At 39.8% G+C, this 21,086-nt stretch overlaps 1 protein-coding gene across 16 annotated transcripts in view; it reads left to right on the top strand.

Moving 5' to 3' along the window:
• Positions 1–756: 756 nt before the first annotated feature.
• PUM2 (pumilio RNA binding family member 2) overlaps positions 757–21,086 on the top strand; it is a 121,764-nt gene continuing 101,434 nt past the window's right edge. For 4 of the 16 annotated variants that reach the window (XM_069582631.1, XM_069582627.1, XM_069582622.1 and 1 more), the window contains exon 1: positions 757–879. The gene's annotated coding sequence lies outside the window, so the exon portion shown is untranslated. Of the gene's footprint in view, positions 880–960; positions 1,222–21,086 lie in introns of those variants that run through there. The other 12 variants (XM_069582626.1, XM_069582625.1, XM_069582621.1 and 9 more) reach the window with 5 other exon arrangements.

The raw sequence follows: 21,086 nt of genomic DNA, 5'->3' as shown, positions 1-21,086 counted from the left end.
TCTTCAACTTCATTGTGTAGAGGAATTGCCTGGGAATCTTGTTACAATGCAGATTTTGATTCACTAATTTCTGGAGTGGGGCTAAGACTCTGCATTTCTAATAAGCTTCCAGATGATTAAAATGTCTGTCAGGCATCACTGTCAGTGACACGTACAATGACCAACTTAAATATCAAGCACACCTGATATTTACAGCAGCTGAGGCTGAACACAGGAAAGCTAATAAACGAGCCTGCTACAGAAATCCAGACGTGGGAAGCAGCCGCGAGAGAGAATCCCTGGCCTAGCAGAACATCCGAGTTTCCTTTGTGTTTACTGGGCGAAGCACAGAGGTTACAGTGGTGGGGGGCAGCCCCCCACATAAGTCCACTTAAGGGGCTCACTTTTCCACACTTGTGTCCCCGCCCACCGTCTTCCTTCGGGGTGAGGATAAGGCTGAAACCTAAAGGCCTGGATTACTGGTCCGGGTCTTGCGGGTGCCGGCACGCCGAAAGACGAACTGAGGACTACAGCGTGGTGGGGAGGGCGCTGACACCCTTACAGGCAGCCGGGGTGTGGAGGGGAGAACAATGAACTACGGGACAGGAAGCGCAAGGCCAGCGAGTTCGGAAGACTAGGCCCCACGCGGGAAGACGGACACGAGAGCAGCGTTCGAAAACACCACGCCTGCGCGCCCAGGACCGGCACGCGCTCCCGCCCGGCGCCTCAGCCAAGCTCAGGCCCAGCCGCGAGCCCGCAAGGTGAGGGCGGGGACGCAGACGCCGGAGGGACAGCCGAAACGCGCGAGCGCGGAGAGCGTGCGCAAGCGCAGAGCTGCCGTCGGCGGGCGCCTGGAGCGCGGGAGAAGCGTCGGAAGCCACTGAGAGGAGCGGCACCTTGGTGAGCACTCCCCCCCCGCCCCCGCCGGCCACCGCCGCCCTCCCTTCCCTTTTCTCCCGGAGTGCTTTGCGCGCGCCCGGTGGGCGGGGGGGAGGGGAGGGGAGGCGGCGGTGGCAGCCATGTTGTTGTGAGTCTCTGTGTCTCACCCTCGGTACTTCGGTGGTTCGGAGGAGGAGGAGGGGGAGGAGAAGGAGGAGGTGGGGTGGGGGGGAGGGAGGTAGGTGGAGAAAGAAGATCTTGCCGCCACCGAAGGCGGAGGAGGGGGAGGACGGCCAAGAGCGACGCCGCCGTGTGCCCAACGGTCGGTGTCCCCGGCTGAGGCAGCGCGGTCGCAGCAGCCCCGTAAGTCAGTCGCGCTTGCACCCCTCTCCCCGTGCTCTGGCGCCGCAGGGCGGTTCCCCGGGCTTTGTGTGGCGGTCTCGGTTGCGGGCAACCCGCCGGCGGGAGGGCTGACGGGGCCCGCGGGCAACCCAGGACGGCCGCGGCCTGCGGCCCGCTCGCACAATGCAGGGGGAGGAGGGGTGCCGGAAGGGGGTGTGCGCCCGGCGTGTGTGTGTAGGGAGGTGCTCACGCCTTTCCCGCTTCCTTTCCTCCCGGCGTCTGAGCCTCGCGGAGCTTGCGGGGGGCCCTCCCGGCTCGCTCTTGGTCCTGGCGCGCTTGGGGTTAGAGATCGAGCTGTCCGCCTGCCCAGCCCTTAAAGGCTCGGAACGTGCGGGGGGAGAGAGGCCGGGTGGATCCCGAGAAGCATGCGAGTTGGAAGTGGGCGAAGAGGAAGGAGCGGGTTTATGTAAACAAGTGTGGGGATGAATGCTTGAGGTCCCGAGCGTGTCCAGGAAAAGCTTCCGGTAGACAGGTGTAGGGACGAAAGAGACGGCGGCTTGGGTTCGTTGTGTTAGGTGCCATTGGTGAGGATTGTTGTGTTTTTGTTAACTGTAACCGATTTCGAGACTCAGGGAAATGTGTAAACATTAAAATCAAAGAAGAGATGATAAGTTCACACATTGTAGTCATCCTTTTGTATCTGACCTGGGCCAAGTTTGGGAAACATGTTAATATTTTTTTTGCCCGAACACACGTGTAAAAGTTAGTGTTAACTTCTGAGACCACAGCTAGGGAAAGCCAACTTTTCTTAGCTTTTCATTCTGACACATTTAAACGTTTAAATGGGATGGGAATTGCGGGGTTAATCATGTATAATAAAACCGTGTTAAAATCTGGACTTAGTACTTTTGTGAGATTTTAGCTTAAAAATTGGTGACAGACTTAGGGGCAGAGGTTTTTTTGTGGGGAGGGGGAAGCTGTGTTAGAAAAAAGCTTTTAAGTGTTTGAGAGAAATGTAGCACTTGGAAAGGTATTGTATATCAAGAAAATTTTAATAAAGGGTGTTACCTAAGAATTTCAGAAGACTTGTTTACTGCTTAGATTCGTGTTTAATAGGTGACTCTTTCACCATGTGACCTCGAGCACTGGAGGATGATTTAAGGATTTTTGGCTAGGAATCCGGTTAAAAACACAAACATAAATAGTTTTAATTGGCTAAGTGTCTATTCTTAGTTTTTTAATTCCCTGCTTTTAAAAAAATGGTTTGCTTTATCTGCACAGTCCTCCTTATATCGTTACAGGTATTTACCTTATTTCAAGCATGTCTTTCAAAAGTCCAATTTCTGGTGACATTGAATTGTTTAGAATTGTCTTTTGGTGTACCGGAGGGCGGGTTTTGTATGAAATAAGCCTTTTTTTTAAAAAAAATTAAAGTGATATTTCAGAATCCTGGTTCTTCAGGTTTTAAAGTTCATTTTTGTTATTTGCACAGTAACTCTTCAAGTTACATTTGCAATTAACAAATATCTTCAAACAATTTAAACTTTAATTTTAATACATAATTTTCTTATTTTGAGTCTAAAGTTCTCTTAGATGTTTGATACTAATAAAATTTCAGCTTTTTAAAGTCTAAATACTGCCATATTTAAATTGGTCATGCAAGGTTGTTACTTTAATAGGTCAATTTTTTTAGGCATTACAAGTATATAATAAGCCAAATAAGCAATCTTAACACAGATACTAATATTAGGATTTTGTTTCTCTCAAACCTTCCATACTTGTTTATAAATCTTTCCGGTGTTGAAAGATAATTTATCTTCTATGTAGTTACTTCCTGTGTAGGTACTATCCAAGTTAACAGAAGTCATTACTTTCAGAGATTAAGGCCAGGTGTGGCATCCAAAGCCAGTCTTCTCTGTGACCAGACTGCCTCCTTTTTATTGATACTGATAGGGTCTTCATAGTTTTAAGTGGAGGTTGGTTCTGTTTCCTGGACTCAAGTTCTTTGTACTTTGTAATTCAGCCACCTTTGAATTTGTTGGGTTTCTAAGACAAGGAAGACACTCTGTATTTTTTCATGTTTTTCAAACTTGTGGATACATACTTGAAATATCTGAATGGTTGTACCTCATGGCTTTGTTCAGCTTGCATTCACAGTTTGAGGCCATTTTACTGACAGGTATGATTAAGATAATAATTGTACCTGTAACAGGTACACATGTTACATACTAGATTGTTACACACTAGATTTTTTGCTGTTTTTAAGAAAGCATAAAAATAGTCTGACTTGCTCCTATTGTTCCATCTTCTCACTCTTCCTTTGGATGAGTTTGTAAGAAGGAACTGATCAAGTATGGCTCAGCCCCTTTCCTCTTTCTCTTTGGGAGCCTGCCCCTCACAGAAAGCACTTTGCTTCTTCCTGAGGCCACCAGTGATAGACTCTGTTCCTTTCTGGAGGAGGACTGTGATTGTCCAGTGCTACCTGTGACTGGGTTAGGATAATTATGGAGTGTGGTTGTTAGGACGCTGTCTTGGTCTAGGTTTAGATTTTGCTTTTCAGAAATAAAGGAGCCATTTGGATTACCATCAGTCTTAACTCCTATGTCTCTCACTCCTGAATTCTGATGTGGCGGGAAAAAGGTTTCTTCAAACCCTATTATTTAGAAACTAATACTTAAATAGTGATTTTTATATTTAGCAATACAGATAGAAGACATTTTTATTTTAAAGTTGTTGCTTTTGTAGTAGAAAAAGTAAATTTACAGAGAAATAATATTTTCACACTTTTCCAGTGAAATGCTGTATAGAATTATTACATAGGTAGGTGCATGATACATGCTGCTGCTTCTCAGATTTCACATAGCAGTATGCTTAGAGACATATCACCGATATTCAGTTATTCTCTTACCATTATCTTGTGAAGAGGTAAAAGATCTTACAGTACTGGAAAACATCCAGATTGTGTCCACCTTACATACATATTCCAGAATTTTAACATAGCTGCTAGATACAAAAGTGGGTAAGAACTGTGAAGGGAAAGGGGATAGTTAGGGTTTCAGAACACTTTAACTGGAAATGGGACAGAAAAGAAAAAAAGGCAGTCATTTTCACCTACCTAGGATGATATGTGTATTTGGATCGAAAAATTCTGCTTCCTGGAGGAGTTCTGGTGAAATTGACTATAAAGTGACAGTACGAAACCATCTACTCAGTGCCTGCCTAGGAAAATAAAATCTGTAGCTGACTTCCAGAGTACGTTAAAAAAAAAGTGTGAGAAGGGGTTGTTTTTTTTTTTTTAACTCCCCCCAAAAAAGTATGTGAGACTTAATTTTAGAGATGTCTTTGTGGTTTCTGTTTGTGGGACAATTTATGTCAAGAGTAGTAAGTTCTAGATCTCTTAAGTAGTGATCTCTGATTTTACGCACTGTTTCTGAAAGGCTTACTAGGGAATCAGTGGGAGATAATCTTTAACTGTATAAAATGGTTTTCTTCATTCTGACATCAGAAGAAAGTAAATGAAAAGCTTCCTGGGTGGCTTAGTGGTTTAAAAAAAAAAAATCTGCCTGCCAATGCAGAAGACATGGGTTTGATCCCTGGGTGGGGAAGATCCCTTGGAGAAGGAAATGGCAACCCACTCCAGTATTCTTGCCTAGAGAATTGCAGGGACAGAGAGGAGCCTGGTGGGCTACAGTCCATGAGGTCGCAAAGAGTTGGACACGACTGAGTGACTAAGACACATACACATAGTATTTTATTAGCACTTTTAGCGTGATTAAATGCAAAAACATTACACTTTCCATGGCAAAACCTGAGTCATAAAAACTGATTCAACATAACCAGAATTAAGATTTGAAATGTAGAGAATTTAGAAATTCAAGTTTTCCTACAATGTTTTCTTGGCCTACCTTTTAATAGAAATATAATTGATTGCTTTTCATCCAGTTTGTGTTTGTGCATGCTAAGTCTTTATTTAAACTCTAAATTATGTGGTGCCTATACAAGCAAAAATAGGAGTACTCAAAGATAAATCATTTGCTAATTTTTATCCTAAGTCTGGTTAAGAAGGTACTCATGGCGTATTAGTTCCCATTCAGTCCATTTCTTACTCTGGATATTCTAAGTTGTATCATTTCATCAAGCTGCTGCTACTGCTAAGTCACTTCAGTTGTGTCCGACTCTGTGTGACCCCATAGACGGCAGCCCACCAGGCTCCCCCGTCCCTGGGATTCTCCAGGCAGCAGTACTGGAGTGGGTTGCCATTTCCTTCTCCAATGCATAAAAGTGAAAGTGAAGTCACTCAGTCGTGTCCGACCCTCAGCGACCCCATGGACTGCAGCCCACCAGGCTCCTCCGTCCATGGGATTTTCCAGGCAGGAGTACTGGAGTAGGGTGCCATTCCCTTCTCCGTTCATCAAGCTAGAGTATCAGAAACTTGCATTCATTTTTTGAGGTTTGCAGGCCTGTCATGTGCCACAGTGTTTTGATGTTGGTTGGGGCCGTGATCTCTGTCCTTACTGTTTTACTGCAACTGTAAGGTTATGTTTATAGTAGAGAGGAAGTTGATAAATCTCATTTACACAGTGCAGTACACTAAGTGCCACCCTAGGTGGTGTTGCAGAAGTGCTGTGGACTCAGGTAGGTAGACAATGCAGGGGGTCAGAAAAAGCTTTCCAGAAGAGGTAAAATGGACTGTAAAAAGACTTAGAAATGTTAATTTAGTCAAGAGATGGGTGAAATGGCATTTAGTCAGAGGGATTAGTATGTGTAGTGACCTAGATAAGGAGAATGGCAGAGCTAGAAGGGGAGGTAGGGAGGAGAATTGAAAAGATTTGACTGCAGATATAGGTAGAGACCCACTGGATTTAAGGGCCATTTTAAATTTGAACAATTCTGCTGTGAAGACTTTGGAGATAATATCTTGGAAAGATTTAGACCATTATTGTCCAGGAACTCTTAACATAATTACTGTGAGTCGCTTTCCCTGGATTGTGTTAGAGGAGTTAGACACATGACTTTCCTTGAAGGATTGACTAAAAAATGAGATTATGAAACCTTGCATCTGCTAAGCAAGTCATTGAGTATATTTTTGATTACAACTCTTGAGTTCTCTATAATACTGTATATAAGAATTTTCTTTTAAAACTTAGTGTTAGAAATAAGGTTATCTTTAAAAAAAAAAAAAGGAAATAAGGTTGTCTCCAAGGAATTGGATACTGAGAATTTCATTATATAATATAGTGTCCCCCCCATCTTTATGACTTTAGAAGTTAAACTTGAGTTTAACTTACTATTTTTGATATTTAATATTTGCTTAGGTATTTTCCTAAGATTAGTTTTTGTTGTGTGCATTTCCTATGAGTCACTTGGTGTATCTTCCAAAATTTTTTATTTTGTATAGGGTGAATTTCATTTAGATTATACTTGATTATTTCTACTACAGGCATTTTTTTTTGGTGTGTACCTTCATAGTCCTTGAAACTAACATACATTTGGTTTCTCTTTTCAGACACTGCAGTGTAGGTGTTTTTGAGTTTTTGTTGTTTGCTAAGTGAGAGCTTCGGTTTTTTGTTTTGTTTTTTAACTTCTGTATCTTTAGGAAATCAGTATGATCATCTCAATTTAAAGTGATTGGGAAGCAGATCACCAGTTCAAGGCTTGTTCTTGAATATTTGAGGAACCTGTTTTAAAAAATCACAATTCATACTCATCACCTAAAAGATTTCCTTATATTTAGTTCAAAAATGTGTACTGCTTATATTTTTCTTACACTATTCATGATAGTCATAGTAAACTAAACATTTTAAAAACTTAACTGTCACAGGTTATGACTTTTCCTAGAGAAAAATTAAGAAAATTGAAATAGATAACTCGTTCATTTTTCTTTTTTTTTTTTGGACTAGACTAGAATGACTGCATCTCAAAATACCATCTTTTGGATTAACATGTTTATAGAAAATTACAGTCATACTAGGTTAAAGTGAAGCAGATTTATTTATTTATGCATGTGTACATGCACACTTCAGGGCTTGTAGAATCTTAGTTCCCCAACCAGGGATGAAACCTAGGCCCTCAGCAGATGAAGTACGGAGTTCTAACCACTGGACTGCTAGGGGATTCCCAATTAAGCAGTTTTAATTGTGGGACATCTCAGAGCCTTTACTATGCTAATATCACAGAGAATGGATTCCAGAATGACCGTGTGCTAAACTTGCAAAAGAACAAATGGGTGCTGGGAAGCAGCGAGTTCTAAGTGTATTGGACAAGGAACCTCTTATTTTAAAGAATGCTGTGCGTTGGTGATTAAGAAACACACTTTGGAAAATTTTTGTCTGAAGAAGAAAATCTTTTAAAAGTTGGACTAAAATCTGCTGCTTAAAATGGTTTTTCCTTTTTCCAGTTGTCTCATACCATGAATTCAAATGATTTCCTTTAATTCTCTGTTACAACCTAATTAAGATTTTTTGAGTTATTTCCACTTGGTGCTATGTCGCTTCTAATTGATAATGTGTAACAATCGAAAATTTCTAGATCACCATTGGAGACAGGTCTTCATTTGTTGGGCATTCAACCTAGTACTAAAATGAATTGAAAATAGCACAAGATTGCTTGTACTCTGTTTTGTGATAAAGTTTCTAAACTGTAATAGATTTAAACTGTGTTAATACAGAATCTATTTTTTAAAAAAACAATTTATTTCGCTAACAAGCCTTAGAACACAGAAATAAAAAAGCATGAAGCCAGCAGTACCCAGTCTCCTACCAAACTTGGGTGTTTATTTTTTCATACTCCACACAAACATATACATTGCCCCTCTTTTGTTAAACAAAACTTGGATCAGATTATACACCTCAGGCAACTTGGTGTTTTTATTTAATATCATGGATATTTTATTAGTACATGTAACTTTAATTTTAATAACCTGTAATAGTACATGATTTTTTATTTTTGCTAACCCTTTTTTTTGTTTGTTTCTTTAGGTTCTATTTTTGAACTACTGCAAGCAAATGTTGCAGTAAATAACCATTATTCAGTTCATCCTTTTATGTTGTTTGTGTAAGTTAAATTACCACAAGAGAAATAACTGTGTCAAAGGATTGTATATTGATTCTCAAACGGAAAAAAAATATGTTCACTCATTATGATGAGTTAATACACGAGAGAGGACTTATATTGCAATTTTACATGTTATCTAGTCTCTACAATAACCTTATGAGGGAAACATTGTTACTCTCATTTGCAAATGGGGAAAGAGAAACAGAGTTCAAGTGCTTTGAGTTCATTTAGCTACTTAGACCAAGAAGGCAATGGCACCCCACTCCAGTACTCTTGCCTGGAAAATCCTATGGACGGAAGAGCCTGGAAGGCTGCAGTCCGTAGGGTTACTAAGAGTCAGACACGACTGAGTGACTTCACTTTCATGCATTGGAGAAGTAAACGGCAACCCACTCCAGTGTTCTTGCCTGGAGAATCCCAGGGACGGGGGAGTCTGGTGGGCTGCTGTCTATGAGGTCACACATAGTTGGGCACAACTGAAGTGACTTAGCAGTAGCAGCAGCTACTTAGAGGCAAACATGGTGCCATATTCTAGATCTTTTAGTTCTGGTTTCTGTTTCTGTTATGCCATGATGAATGATACAAAACTTTTAGTTGGAAAATCATTAGGGTCCTTGTGAATTAAACCCTTGTACAAAAAAGATCTTCATGACCCAGATAATCATGATGGTGTGATCACTCACCTAGAGCCAAACATCCTGGAATATGAAGTCAGGTGGGCCTTAGGAAGCATCACTACGAACAAAGCTAGTGGAGGTGATGGAATTCCAGTGGAGCTGTTTCAAATCCTGAAAGATAATGCTGTGAAAGTGCTGCACTCAATATGCCAGCAAATTTGGAAAACTCAGCAGTGGCCACAGGACTGGAAAAGGTCAGTTTTCATTCTAATCCCAAAGAAAGGCGATGCCAAAGAATGCTCAAACTACTGCACAGTTGTACTCATCTCACATGCTAGTATAGTAATGCTCAAAATTCTCCAAGCCAGGCTTCAGCAGTATGTGAACCGTGAACTTCCAGATGTTCAAGCTGGTTTTAGAAAAGGCAGAGGAGCAAGAGATCAAATGGCCAACATCCACTGGATCATTGAAAAAGCAAGAGAGTTCCAGAAAAACATCTATTTCTGCTTTATTGACTATGCCAAAGCCTTTGACTGAGTGGATCACAATAAACTGTGGAAAATTCTGAGAGATGGGAATACCAGACCACCTGACCTGCCTCTTGGGAAACCTATATGCAGGTCAGGGAGCAACAGTTAGAACTGGACATGGAACAGCAGACTGGTTCTAAATAGGAAAAGGAGTATGTCAAGGCTGTATATTGTCACCCTGCTTATTTAACTATGCAGAGTACGTCATGGGAAACACTGGGCTGGGTGAAGCACAAGCTGGAAGCGAGATTGCCAGGAGAAATATTGATAACCTCAGATATGCAAATGACACCACTCTTACGGCAGAAAGTGAAGAACTAAAGGGCCTCTTGATGAAAGTGAAAGAGGAGAGTGAAAAAGTTGGCTTAAAGTTCAACATTCAGAAAACTAAGTTCATGGCATCTGGTCCCATCACTTATGTGGAAACAGTGGCTGACTTTATTTTGGGGGGCTCCAAAATCACTGCAGATGGTGATTGTAGCCATGAAATTAAAAGATGCTTACTTTTGGAAGGAAAGTTATGACCAACCTAGACAGCATGTTAAAAAGCAGGGACATTACTTTGTCAACAAAGGTCCGTCCAGTGGTCATGTATCGATGTGAGAATTGGACTATAAAGCAAGCTGAGTGTCGAAGAATTGATGCTTTTGAACTGTGGTGTTGGAGAAGACTCTTGAGAGTCCTTTGGATTGCAAGGAGATCCAGCCAGTCCATCCTAAAGGAGATCAGTCCTGGGTGTTCATTGGTAGGACTGATGTTGAAGCTGAAACTCCAATACTTTGGCCACCTGATGCGAAGAGCTGACTCATTTGAAAAGACCCTGATGCTGAAGAAAGTGAAGTTGCTCAGTCGTGTCTGACTCTTTGCGATCCCATGGACTGTAGCCTACCAGGCTCTTCCATCCATGGGATTCTCCAGGCAAGAATATTGGAGTGGGTTCCCATACCCTTCTCCAGGAGATCTTCTCAACCCAGGGATCAAACCCAGGTCTCCTGCACTGCAGGCAGACGCTTTACCCTCTGAGCCACCAGGAAAGCCCCCGCACATCTGTGCCTGTCTCCCTCTAGGACTAATTCAGATAAGTCTTAGATAGGTGGGATGTTTTAGTTTTCAAACCTTTTTAATCTAGATTCTCATGCAGTATCCGGATTTGATAACCAGTGACCTTAACATTCAGATGCTCATATCCCTGAGAGGTACATGTAGAATTTTCAAAATGTTAGCACATTTAGTTTTCTGAGGGTCAGTTAACAGGTCCTCACTGTATGTACCGAAAAAAGCACATCTTTGATCCACCCCACATCTTAATGTGGTGTATTTTACCCCAGGTGGGCCAGATGGTAAAGAATCTGCCTGCAGTGCAGGAGACGTGGGTTCGATCGATGGGTTGGGAAGATCCCCTGGAGAAGGGAATGGCAGCCCACTCCAGTATGCTTGCCTAAAGAATCCCATGGACAGAGGAGCCTGGTGGGCTACAGTCCATGGGATTGCAGACAGTAGGACACAAGTGAATGATTAACACCTCAGGTAATTATGCCTTTGAGACCCCAAACTTAGAGGTTGCTTCCTGTAGTGATTAACCTTATTGATTCACATTGATGATAGAATGAGATAATAGCCAAGAACTGGAGTGTTTTGATTTTCTCTGGGAATTTCTGAATTAGATCAATGATAGTCTTGAGTGGTAGGAGTAATTGTGAGTTTTTTTTAAGCCAGTTCCCCTCTTCTTCCCTAAGAACAATACTGTGAAATGTTTTGCAAACTAGAAATATGTAAATCAGACTGTAAAATATGTTGAATTTAAATGTTGGATTTTTTTGCTCCATTTTTTTGAACACTTTGGAGGAGTATATAGAAGAATTAGGGTAAAAAATTAAGTGCTAACCACAAGTGTAATTTCTTTTAATCAGATGATAGAATATTTAGATTTACAAGTTGGATTTCCTTTTTTTTTTTTTTAACCCAAAATGTCAAGAAGGTATGTCTAGAGGTAATTACTATAGTAGGTATGGTTATACATGTAAAGTGCATCATAACATCTTAAAAACCCTTAGAGGTTTACAGATAAGGGGCAGGATTGAACTTGGACCCCAGAGCAGTGAAAGCACCAGGTCATAACCATTGGTTCTTCAGGGAATCCTGGAGAATATTTTAAGTGATACTCAATCTACTGAAAAGATGTTTTTCTGTTACGTTTCTTTATAACTCATGATACCTTTTTCATGTATATATGTATGTATATTTGAGTTCTACCATATAAAGCCATTGATTTCCAAGCTAACTTGCCTAGTGATTTTTAACATGTATATATTTTAAACATTTTTAAAATATAAGTATTCAAAGAGTGTAGAACTGTAAAATAAAAATCATGCATATCTGTTTCCTGACAGATAGCGGTTGTATCACTCTGCCATGTATACATACGTATGCGTGTGTCCTGCTTTTACAGAAGTGGAATGATGGTATCACTGGTTTTTACCTTGCCTTTTCACTTAATAGTCTAAAATTTTTTCCATGTATGCATAAATATACCCATCTCATGCTTTTAGTGGGTGTATAGTTGGTAATTTTATTTTCTTTGCCTCCTTATTACAGTGTTTAGTATCCTTTTGCTCTCCTCCCTCATGACTGTTCACATTTCACAGAACACTGGCACAACTAGAACAGTATGCAAAATTTTGGTACATAATTCTGATGAGGTTTTAAATTCTCATGGATAAGATGAAACTAATATATTGAAAAATACAAATTAAATGTCGGGAGAATTGAGAAAAAGATTATTTGGAGGAGGTTTTAATGGAGAAAGTGGCATTTGAGCCAGACAGATCCAAAGAGATACGTAGGATTTTCACATGAAGTTGGAATAGTTCAGCAAAAGGAAAGTTGGGGAAGAGAGTGATGGTTTATGCTTGGTTGGTGTGGAAAATAGCATGGAGCATTCGGAATCTTCGTATTATTGACTCCTCTGCCATTTTAGTAGCTTTGTCTGCTAGGGTAGGGAAGTTGAGCAGTTTCCTTGTTTGTAATTAATACAATACTTACGTTGCTGGATTGTAGTGAAAATTAAATATAACATGCCTACTGTGATCACTGACATAAAATCAAGTGCTCAGTAAATCCTGTTTTCTGTTTAAGGGATGGTGTCTGATAGAAATTAGTCCAGAGAGGTTATGCTCATTTGGAAATAGTTCTTTGTTGTTGTTTTTAATTTCGTATACTCCTTGTCAAAACTACGCTGAGGAAATAGGTGATATTAGGTTTAAACAACAGCTTGGATAAGTCAGTTAACCTTATAGAGCGTAACCCTCTTTACAAGCTGCAGTTGATAAATGTTTTGTTTCAAGATGTGTGGGCGGGTGTCTAAAACTTGCCCATCCCTCAGAGCCCAGCTTAAATACTTAACAAGGCTTTAAATGCTTCACAAGGCTGCTGGTCATATTGTTATCTTGTTAAACTTACTATGGAGATTTTCAAACTCAAGTAGAATAGTATAGTACACGTTGGAGTACTAGATCATCCATGTTCAACATTGTGTGAAATCTTTATACCTATATTTTACTTTTTTAAAGTATTTCAAAGGCAATCCCAGACAATAGCTAGTTTAAGCATAAATTCTCATGCTTATGAGAACTTAGTAAAAAATACAATCTTACTATTATTACTGCTAACAAAATTCCTTAATATCATCTAATACCCATTCTATATCTAGATTTCTCTGATTTTCTCAGAAGTCTTTTTTTATAGTTGGTTTGTTAGAATCAGAATTCAAGCAAGGTTTATACAGTATATTTGACTTTTAAGCCTATAGTTTATATAATAGTCCTTCCTCTCTTCCCTCCTCATAGCAAAATTTCACAGATAGTGAAATGAGGTGAATTTTTTTCTTTTTTCCATATTCCTGGATTGGGCAGTTGTGTCCTTGTGTTATTTATTGATTTTGTGTGTTCTCTTTCTCGTATCTCTAATAAATCAGTATTTAGATCTAGCAGCTTTCTTAGATTGATGTTTACTGATTTACTTTTTTTAAAAAAGCAGTTTTCTTCATTGGTGGTGGTGCTGTTTCTTATTACATATATCATGAGGTGTATAAATGCTTGTTCCACTTTCAGAATTTATATATAAAAATGTTAACTTAGAAATACTGCTTTTTGAGGGGACTCATTTAATAATTTGCATCGGACATTTCACATGTGTCTTCGACTGATTAGAACCACTTTGAGTTATCTAATAGTTATCTCCATTTTCCATCTAAGTTATTTGACCTACTGCTCTCGGGTGATATGTAAAAGCATCAAAAACTAGCATTGAGGTTGTTTTAGTGGGTAGATTTTCTCTGAGCAGTATTCTGTTTTTTGAAAAGAAATTTCAGTAATCAGTGTTTCATTTCTTAACCAATTGAGAGAATGCCTTGTAATATAAGAAACTTTGTAAGGACTATATATAGTGATTCTCCTTTGGGAGAATTCTAAGGAAAAAATACCTCGCCCTACAGCTGCAAGTATGTAAGTATGTATTTATCCCCATTATGTCTCCTTGAGAGTATAACTGAGATTGCGCATCAAAGAGCTAAAAGTATTTTTGCACATAAATATTTGGTAAATTTTTATTTACTGTCTTAATGCTTGTGCTGGAACAATCTTAATTTCTAATCTTAGAATATTTAAGCTAGGGTCTTTGAAGATTTCTAGTTTCTGGGAATCTGTATATTGATAAGGGGCTTCCCTGGTGGCTTAGAGGTTAAAGCATCTGCCTGCAATGCGGGAGACATCCCTGGGTTGGGAAGATCCCCTAGAGAAGGAAATGGCAACCCACTCCAGTATTCTTGCCTGGAAAATCTCATGGACAGAGGAGCCTGATGGGCTATACTCCACGGGGTAGCAAAGAGTCAGACACGACTGAGTGGGCCAGGTTTTATTCAGAATGTAAAATTTGACTTTTCCTTAATATCGTTGAGTCAGTTATACAGTGCTGTTCTTAATGGTAGTAAAACAGGTATATCATTCCCCCATGAAGTACATGGACAAATGAATAGCATATATCAAGAAAAATTTGTGGCTTTTGGTTCAACCACCACCTAAGTGACTTGTTCAACACCACTAGAAAAATGTATGGTTCAGTTTGTTCCCCCAGATAAATAACAAATGACTAGATGTTGATGGTGATTCCTAGAGACTTCAAATGTTAAGTTGGTGAAAGCTAATAGTCTACCACAAATAAACACAAACCTGGATTTAGTTTACCTTTGTCATATGGATAAGAGGCATTGCTAAACAAATTAATTTTGTTGGAAAATTTGCAAAAGTGATTTCCTGTGCTGAAGAGACTAAGGTATTCTTAAGGACTTTGAAAGTGAAAGTGAAGTTGCTCAGTCGTGTCTGACTCTTTGCAACCCCATAGACTGTAGCCTACCAGGCTTCTCTGTCCATGGGATTTTCCAGGCAATAGTACTGGAGTGGATTGCCATTTCCTTCTCCAGGGGATCTTCCCAAACCAGGGATTGAACCTGGGTCTCCCACATTGTAGACAGACACTTTACTGTCTGAGCCACCAGGGAAGTCCTTAAAGACTTTAGTACCTGTTTTCAATGCTCAGAAGCTCAGCTGTATCCAACTCTTTGTGAATCCATGAACTGTATAGCCCACCAGGCTCCCCTGTCCATAGGATTCTCCAGGCAAGAATACTGGAGTGGGCTGCCATTTCTTTCTCCCCTGTTTTCACTGAATACTACTAATTAATGCTCAATGATTATGTTTGTTAAAATCAGTCCAAGGAGTTTGACTACTATAGGAATTTTTATAAGCCCCTTAAGTTACTCTTTGTGTATATTGACTTATGTCAATCAGTTAAGTTTTCATGTACTTTGTTCTTGTAGTTGATTCTTGGGGTAGCAGCAGCCTCTCCGTATTAGAGGACCAATTTGGAGAAGTAATGCCAATGGGAAGTTGCACTCATTTTATGTTGGTAAATGTTTTCAGTTGTTCATAAAGTCTGAGGAAGAGCTTTGTTCATGTCTGTTAAAATGAACATTGTGTATAAATGAAGGCACATATAAACAGTCACTATCCAGATATTAGATGATTTCATGGTCTGAATTTTGGGCTTCCCAGGTGGCGCTTTATTTTTTGGGCTCCGAAATCCCTGCAAATGGTGACTGCAGCCATGAAATTAAAAGACGCTTACTCTTTGGAAGAAAAGTTATGACCAACTTCGACAGTATATTAAAAAGCAAAGACATTACTTTGTCAGCAAAGGTCCGTCTAGTCAAGGCTGTGGTTTTTCCAGTAGTCAGGTATAGATGTGAGAGTTGGACTGTAAAGAAAGCTGAGCAGAGAGGAATTGATGCTTTTGAACTGTGGTGTTGGAAGAGACTCTTGAGAGTCCCTTGGACAGCAAGGAAATCCAGCCAGTCCATCCTAAAGGAAATCAGTCTTGAATCTTTATTGGAAGAACTGATGTTGAAGCTGAAACTTCAACACTTTGGCCACCTGATGTGAAGAAGTGACTCATTGGAAAATACCCTGATGCTGGGAAAGATGGAAGGCAGGAGGAGAAGGGGACAACAGAGTATGAGATGGTTGGATGGCATCACTGACTCAATGGACATGAGTTTGAATAAACTCCAGGAATTGATGATGGACAGAGAGGCCTGGCGTGCCGCAGTCCATGGGGTCTGAAAGAGTCAGACACGACTGAGCAACCAAACTGAACTGAGGTGACACTAGTGGTAGTGAACCCGCCTGTCAATGCAGGATACAGAAGAGATGTGGGTTAGATTCCTGGGTCAGGAAGATACCCTGGAGAAGGGCATGGCAACCCACTCTGGTATTGTTGTCTGGAGAATCACATGGACAGAGGAGCCTGGTGTGCTGTGGTCATTGGGGTCACACAGAGTCAGACATACTGAAGCAGTTGAGCATGCATGCATGATCTGAATTTACATTTCCTAAAATGATCTTTTCATGCAATATATAGTGAGCATTTTGGTGGCAAAAATAGTTCATCACCCCTTTAACTGCAGAGTTTAATAACTACTATGGCTTTAAAATAGACCTAATTATAATGCTGTGAAAATGTGATTAGTATGATATGCTGGTGCTTTAATACCTAAAAAGCCTCTTGATGAACATGAAAGAGGAGAGTGAAAAAGTTGGCTTAAAGTTCAACATTCAGAAAAAGAAGATCATAGCATCTGGTCCCATCACTTCATGGGAAATCGATGGGGAAACAGTGGAAACAGTGTCAGACTTTATTTTTTTGGGCTCCAAAATCGCTGCAGATGGTGACTGCAGCCATGAAATTAAAAGACGCTTACCTCCTTGGAAGAAAAGTTATGACCAACCTAGACAGCATATTCAAAAGCAGAGACATTACTTTGCCAACTAAGGTCTGTCTAGTCAAGGCTATGGTTTTTCCTGTGGTCATGTATGGATGTGAGAGTCGGACTGTGAAGAAGGCTGAGCGTCGAAGAATTGATGCTTTTGAACTGTGGTGTTGGAGAAGACTCTTGAGAGTCCCTTGGACTGCAAGGAGATCCAAACCAGTCCATTCTGAAGGAGATCAACCCTGGGATTTCTTTGGAAGGAATGATGCTAAAGCTGAAGTTTCAGTACTTTGGCCACCTCATGCGAAGAGTTGACTCATTGGAAAAGACTCTGATGCTGGGAGGGATCGGGGGCAGGAGGAGAAGGGGACGACAGAGGATGAGGTGGCTGGATGGCATCATGGACTCGAATGTGAGTCTGAGTGAACTCCAGGAAATGGTGATGGACAGGGCGGTCTGGCATGCTACAATTCATGGGGTCGCAAAGAGTTGGACACGATTGAGCAACTGAACTGAACTGAAATGGTTTTTGCCCCCCAACCTATTTTTTATGCTGTGCTCAGTCTCTCAGTTGTATCTGACTCTTTGTGACCCTATGCACTGTAGCCCACCAGGTTCTCCTGTTTATGGAATTTTCCACGCAGGGATACTGGAGTGGGTTGCCATTTCCTATTCCACTTTTTTATGGTAGGCCTATGGGAAGGAATTGGATCACATGTTCCCTGAGAAAATAATGTATATTCTTGGTTCAGTATACAGACTGTTTGTAAACTTTGGTTTGTGCATTAGTACATAGGAAAACTCAAAAAATTTAACCAAGTTGTTATTTGTGGTACTTTGTCTGTTTTTCTTACATAATTAGTAATAATGCTTTCCACAGAAAAATTAGTTAAAACTGTTCACTTTTAAAACCTAATAAGACATTCTTTTGTGACAGTTGTGTTAAAGATTAATAACTAACTGAGAGCCTGCTACTCCATTGCTTGTTGGAATAAAGGGGTTGTTTTCTTTCTCCCTTACATCTAACCATGCAGGGAAGAGTTGTTACATTATATCCAGATTGTTTTCCCTTGCCCTCAGTTGACTCGAGCAGACATAGTGGTTCGACATAACAGTTTGGTGTTTTGCAAAAATTTTAGTCCTTCTTGGTGGCATATGTATGACCTGCTGCTCCTGCAGCTTCATTTTAATATGGAGTTTATTGCAGAAGAATTGAAACAGTGTTTATTTTCTTTCTGTCCCATTATTTTGCTCACTTTCTCATCTATTCTCTTTCTCATGATTGAAATAAATAACACCCTAAACTGAAAAGCTGAGCTTGAGTCTTGTTTTGTGGGTTTTGTTTTAAAGTCTTTTCCCTGTAACCTACCCATATTATTGAAAGGAAATGATAACACCACCTACATTTAAATGTAATCTGAAATCCTTATTCATTATTAAAATAAAAATGTTCATGGGGATAGTATAAATGGAAAGGTTGAAAACAAAGCTCTGATGCTTAACTTTGGGTTTGCTTGAATTTGAGAGTGGATTGTCTGCATTTGATGTTTTGTGGAGCAATCAAGAGTAAATGCAGTAAAGCTCAGGTCAGCAAAGCTTGGCCTACACGTCAGATCTGGCCCAGCACCTGTTTTTGTTTGAACTGCTCTCCAGGATTGACTTTTAGAATTTTTAATTGTTGGGGGGGAATAAGATTTTGTCACACATCAAAAAATACGATATTCAGACTTCACTGTTCGTAAATAAAGTTTTATTAGGACACATCTGTGCTCATTCATTTTCTTATTGTCCATGGCTGCTTTTGTGCTACAAATGCATTTGAGAAGCTGAGGGACTGTGTGACCTGTAAAGCCTAAAATGTATATATACTGTCCATCAGTTTCTTTACAGAAAAAATTAGTTGACCTCTGCACTAGGGCATGATTCACCACAAAAGTATGTGGATCCGTAGAACTAAGAGACATCTCTCAGTCTAGAGTCTCTTTAACTTACGACCTCATATATTTGGACCACGACGAAAACTTAGAAGTAAAAGTAAGTGAAAAGGGGACTTCGGTAAAGGTCTGATGCTTTTACTTCTGAGAATATGTAAGTCTCTTCCTATTTTTCCTTAATAAAAGTCTTCTCTCATTTGTATTTTGTACAGGTTTATTGTAATAAAATAAAAATAGATGGAAAAATTGGTGTGCTCTGTCTGATCACTTAAGGACTGTACAGATATTGGTATATTTCCTTTTGCTCTTTCTTAACGTTGCTATAATTAACATAAGCATTTCCTTACAAACTCAGATATTAACAGCTACACAATACTTTATTTATACTTGCGTTTTGTCACTTACTGAGACAATTATGCAGTTTATACTTTTAGGATCTGTAAGCAACACTACTACAAACATTTTTCTACATAAAACCTTTTTATATTTAGGTTTTATTCTTCAGATTGATTTTCAAATTAAGGGAGACTGATTCAGGAGATAAGAACCTATATATATATATATATATGATACCAAATTGCTTTCCTAAGAAAGCATTGAAACTTTAGAATGTGTGTTTGTTAGAGGTAGTTTCCTTCTTAGAGCTTAATTGACTCTTAAAAATCTGCCATAGTTATCTGAGGCTACAGTTTACTGCAGATTAAAGGCAACCTAAGTAGAAAGGTCGGAAGTAATATGTTCCAAGTCAAGTAGTATTGAACCTGAAAACAAGGCAGGAGGCTGAAATACTAACAGAAGCCTTCCTACCAGAGACACAAACATTGAGCAGCCTAAGAGTTTCAGAAATAGTATGTATGACGCTTTTAATAATAACAACTAGTTACTTGTTGAGCGCTTTTTATTGATCACTCACAAAACACTTTTGGATACATTTGATCTTCACAACAGATAAGATTTAGAGGTTAGGCAGAATTTAAGACTCAAAAAACTCTGTATTCTGAATCTAAATCACGTATTATTTGTACTCTACCACATCATCTTAGGAGCTTCCCTGGTGGCTCAGCGGTAAAGAATCTGCCTTCAGTGCAGGAGGCTCACGAGACATGGGTTTGATCCCTGGGTCAGGAAGATACCCTGGAGAAGGAAATGGCAACCTACTCCAGTATTCTTGCCTGGAGAATCCCACGGACAGAGGAGCCTGGCGGGCTACAGTCCATGGGGTTGCAAGGAGTCGGACACGACTGAAGCCACTTAGCATGCACACACATTGTCTTACATGTAAAATTTATTCATAATGGTTTCCTCAGGATTGCAGAATAATGAATCCATTTTTTATAACTATTTCCATCCTAAGAAACAAGCATCTTATATTTTTTGGCCCTAGCGGAATAATTAATCTTAATAAGGACGGTCTGTTCTCAGAGGATACAGATAAGTAAGATGTCACATGGAAGTTTTTTTTTTTTTAATACCTGCAACTGGTATGGTATTTGTGTATTGAGCCCAGACTTCAGGGCTTAATATCATTTAATGTATGTTCATAAATTATGTAGTCAGAGTTATATGGCTGCATTGTCAAATTGGTGGGATTTAAATGGAAGCATTTCTAAGAAATTAGAACACCTCTTTAAGGTGATGAAAATACTTGATTTCTGATAGTATGTTAGCAGTATCCCGAAGCTTTCAGATGATTGGCCATTAGGTTTGGGAAACAGTTAATGCTTGGAAGAAGTTGAGGCTGTAATGGGATGGGAGATCTGAAAATACAAAGTCTGTAACATACATGGTGTAGGAGAAAGTAAAATCACAAATATAAAACAGATTATAAAGGACACTGAGTTTAGTGCTGTATGGAGTTCTTAAGAAGCACTTGCAAAAAAAATAAAATGGACCCTTCCCCAATTTAAGAAATTTTAAAGAAACAGTGGAAGTCAAAGATGATTTGAGCAGACCATACTAGACATTAGAGTGAATTGTTCACGGTTAGATGTAGAACTTTGATTGCATGACAGAAATGTAGGACACAATATGGTCCAAGAGTCCCTTTACTTATCAGATAATTGTGGTCCCTCCAAAATATATTTATGAATGTTCAGTTGTTCATCAGTATCTGCAGGGCATTGTTGCAGGGGCCTCCCCAGCCCAATACCAACATCTGAAGATGCTCAAGTTGCTTATGCAAAGTGGTGTGGTATTTGCATATAATCTTTGTGCACACTGGAGTGTACTTTAAATCATCTCTAGATTACTTACAATATCGGTTACAATGTCAATGTTATGTAAATAGGTGCCAGCCCTCAGGGAATTTGATTTTGGAAACTCTGGAATTTTTTTCATACTTTTGATCCCTGGTTGGTGAAACATGCAGATGTGGATGGATATTGAGGGCCAGCTGTAGAAGTTGGGTGATAAAAGAGTGCTTTGATCTTGA

This window comes from Ovis canadensis, chromosome 3 (assembly GCF_042477335.2).
Source record: "Ovis canadensis isolate MfBH-ARS-UI-01 breed Bighorn chromosome 3, ARS-UI_OviCan_v2, whole genome shotgun sequence".
NCBI lineage: Eukaryota > Metazoa > Chordata > Mammalia > Artiodactyla > Bovidae > Ovis > Ovis canadensis.
This window is presented reverse-complemented; position numbering and strand designations above follow the sequence as displayed.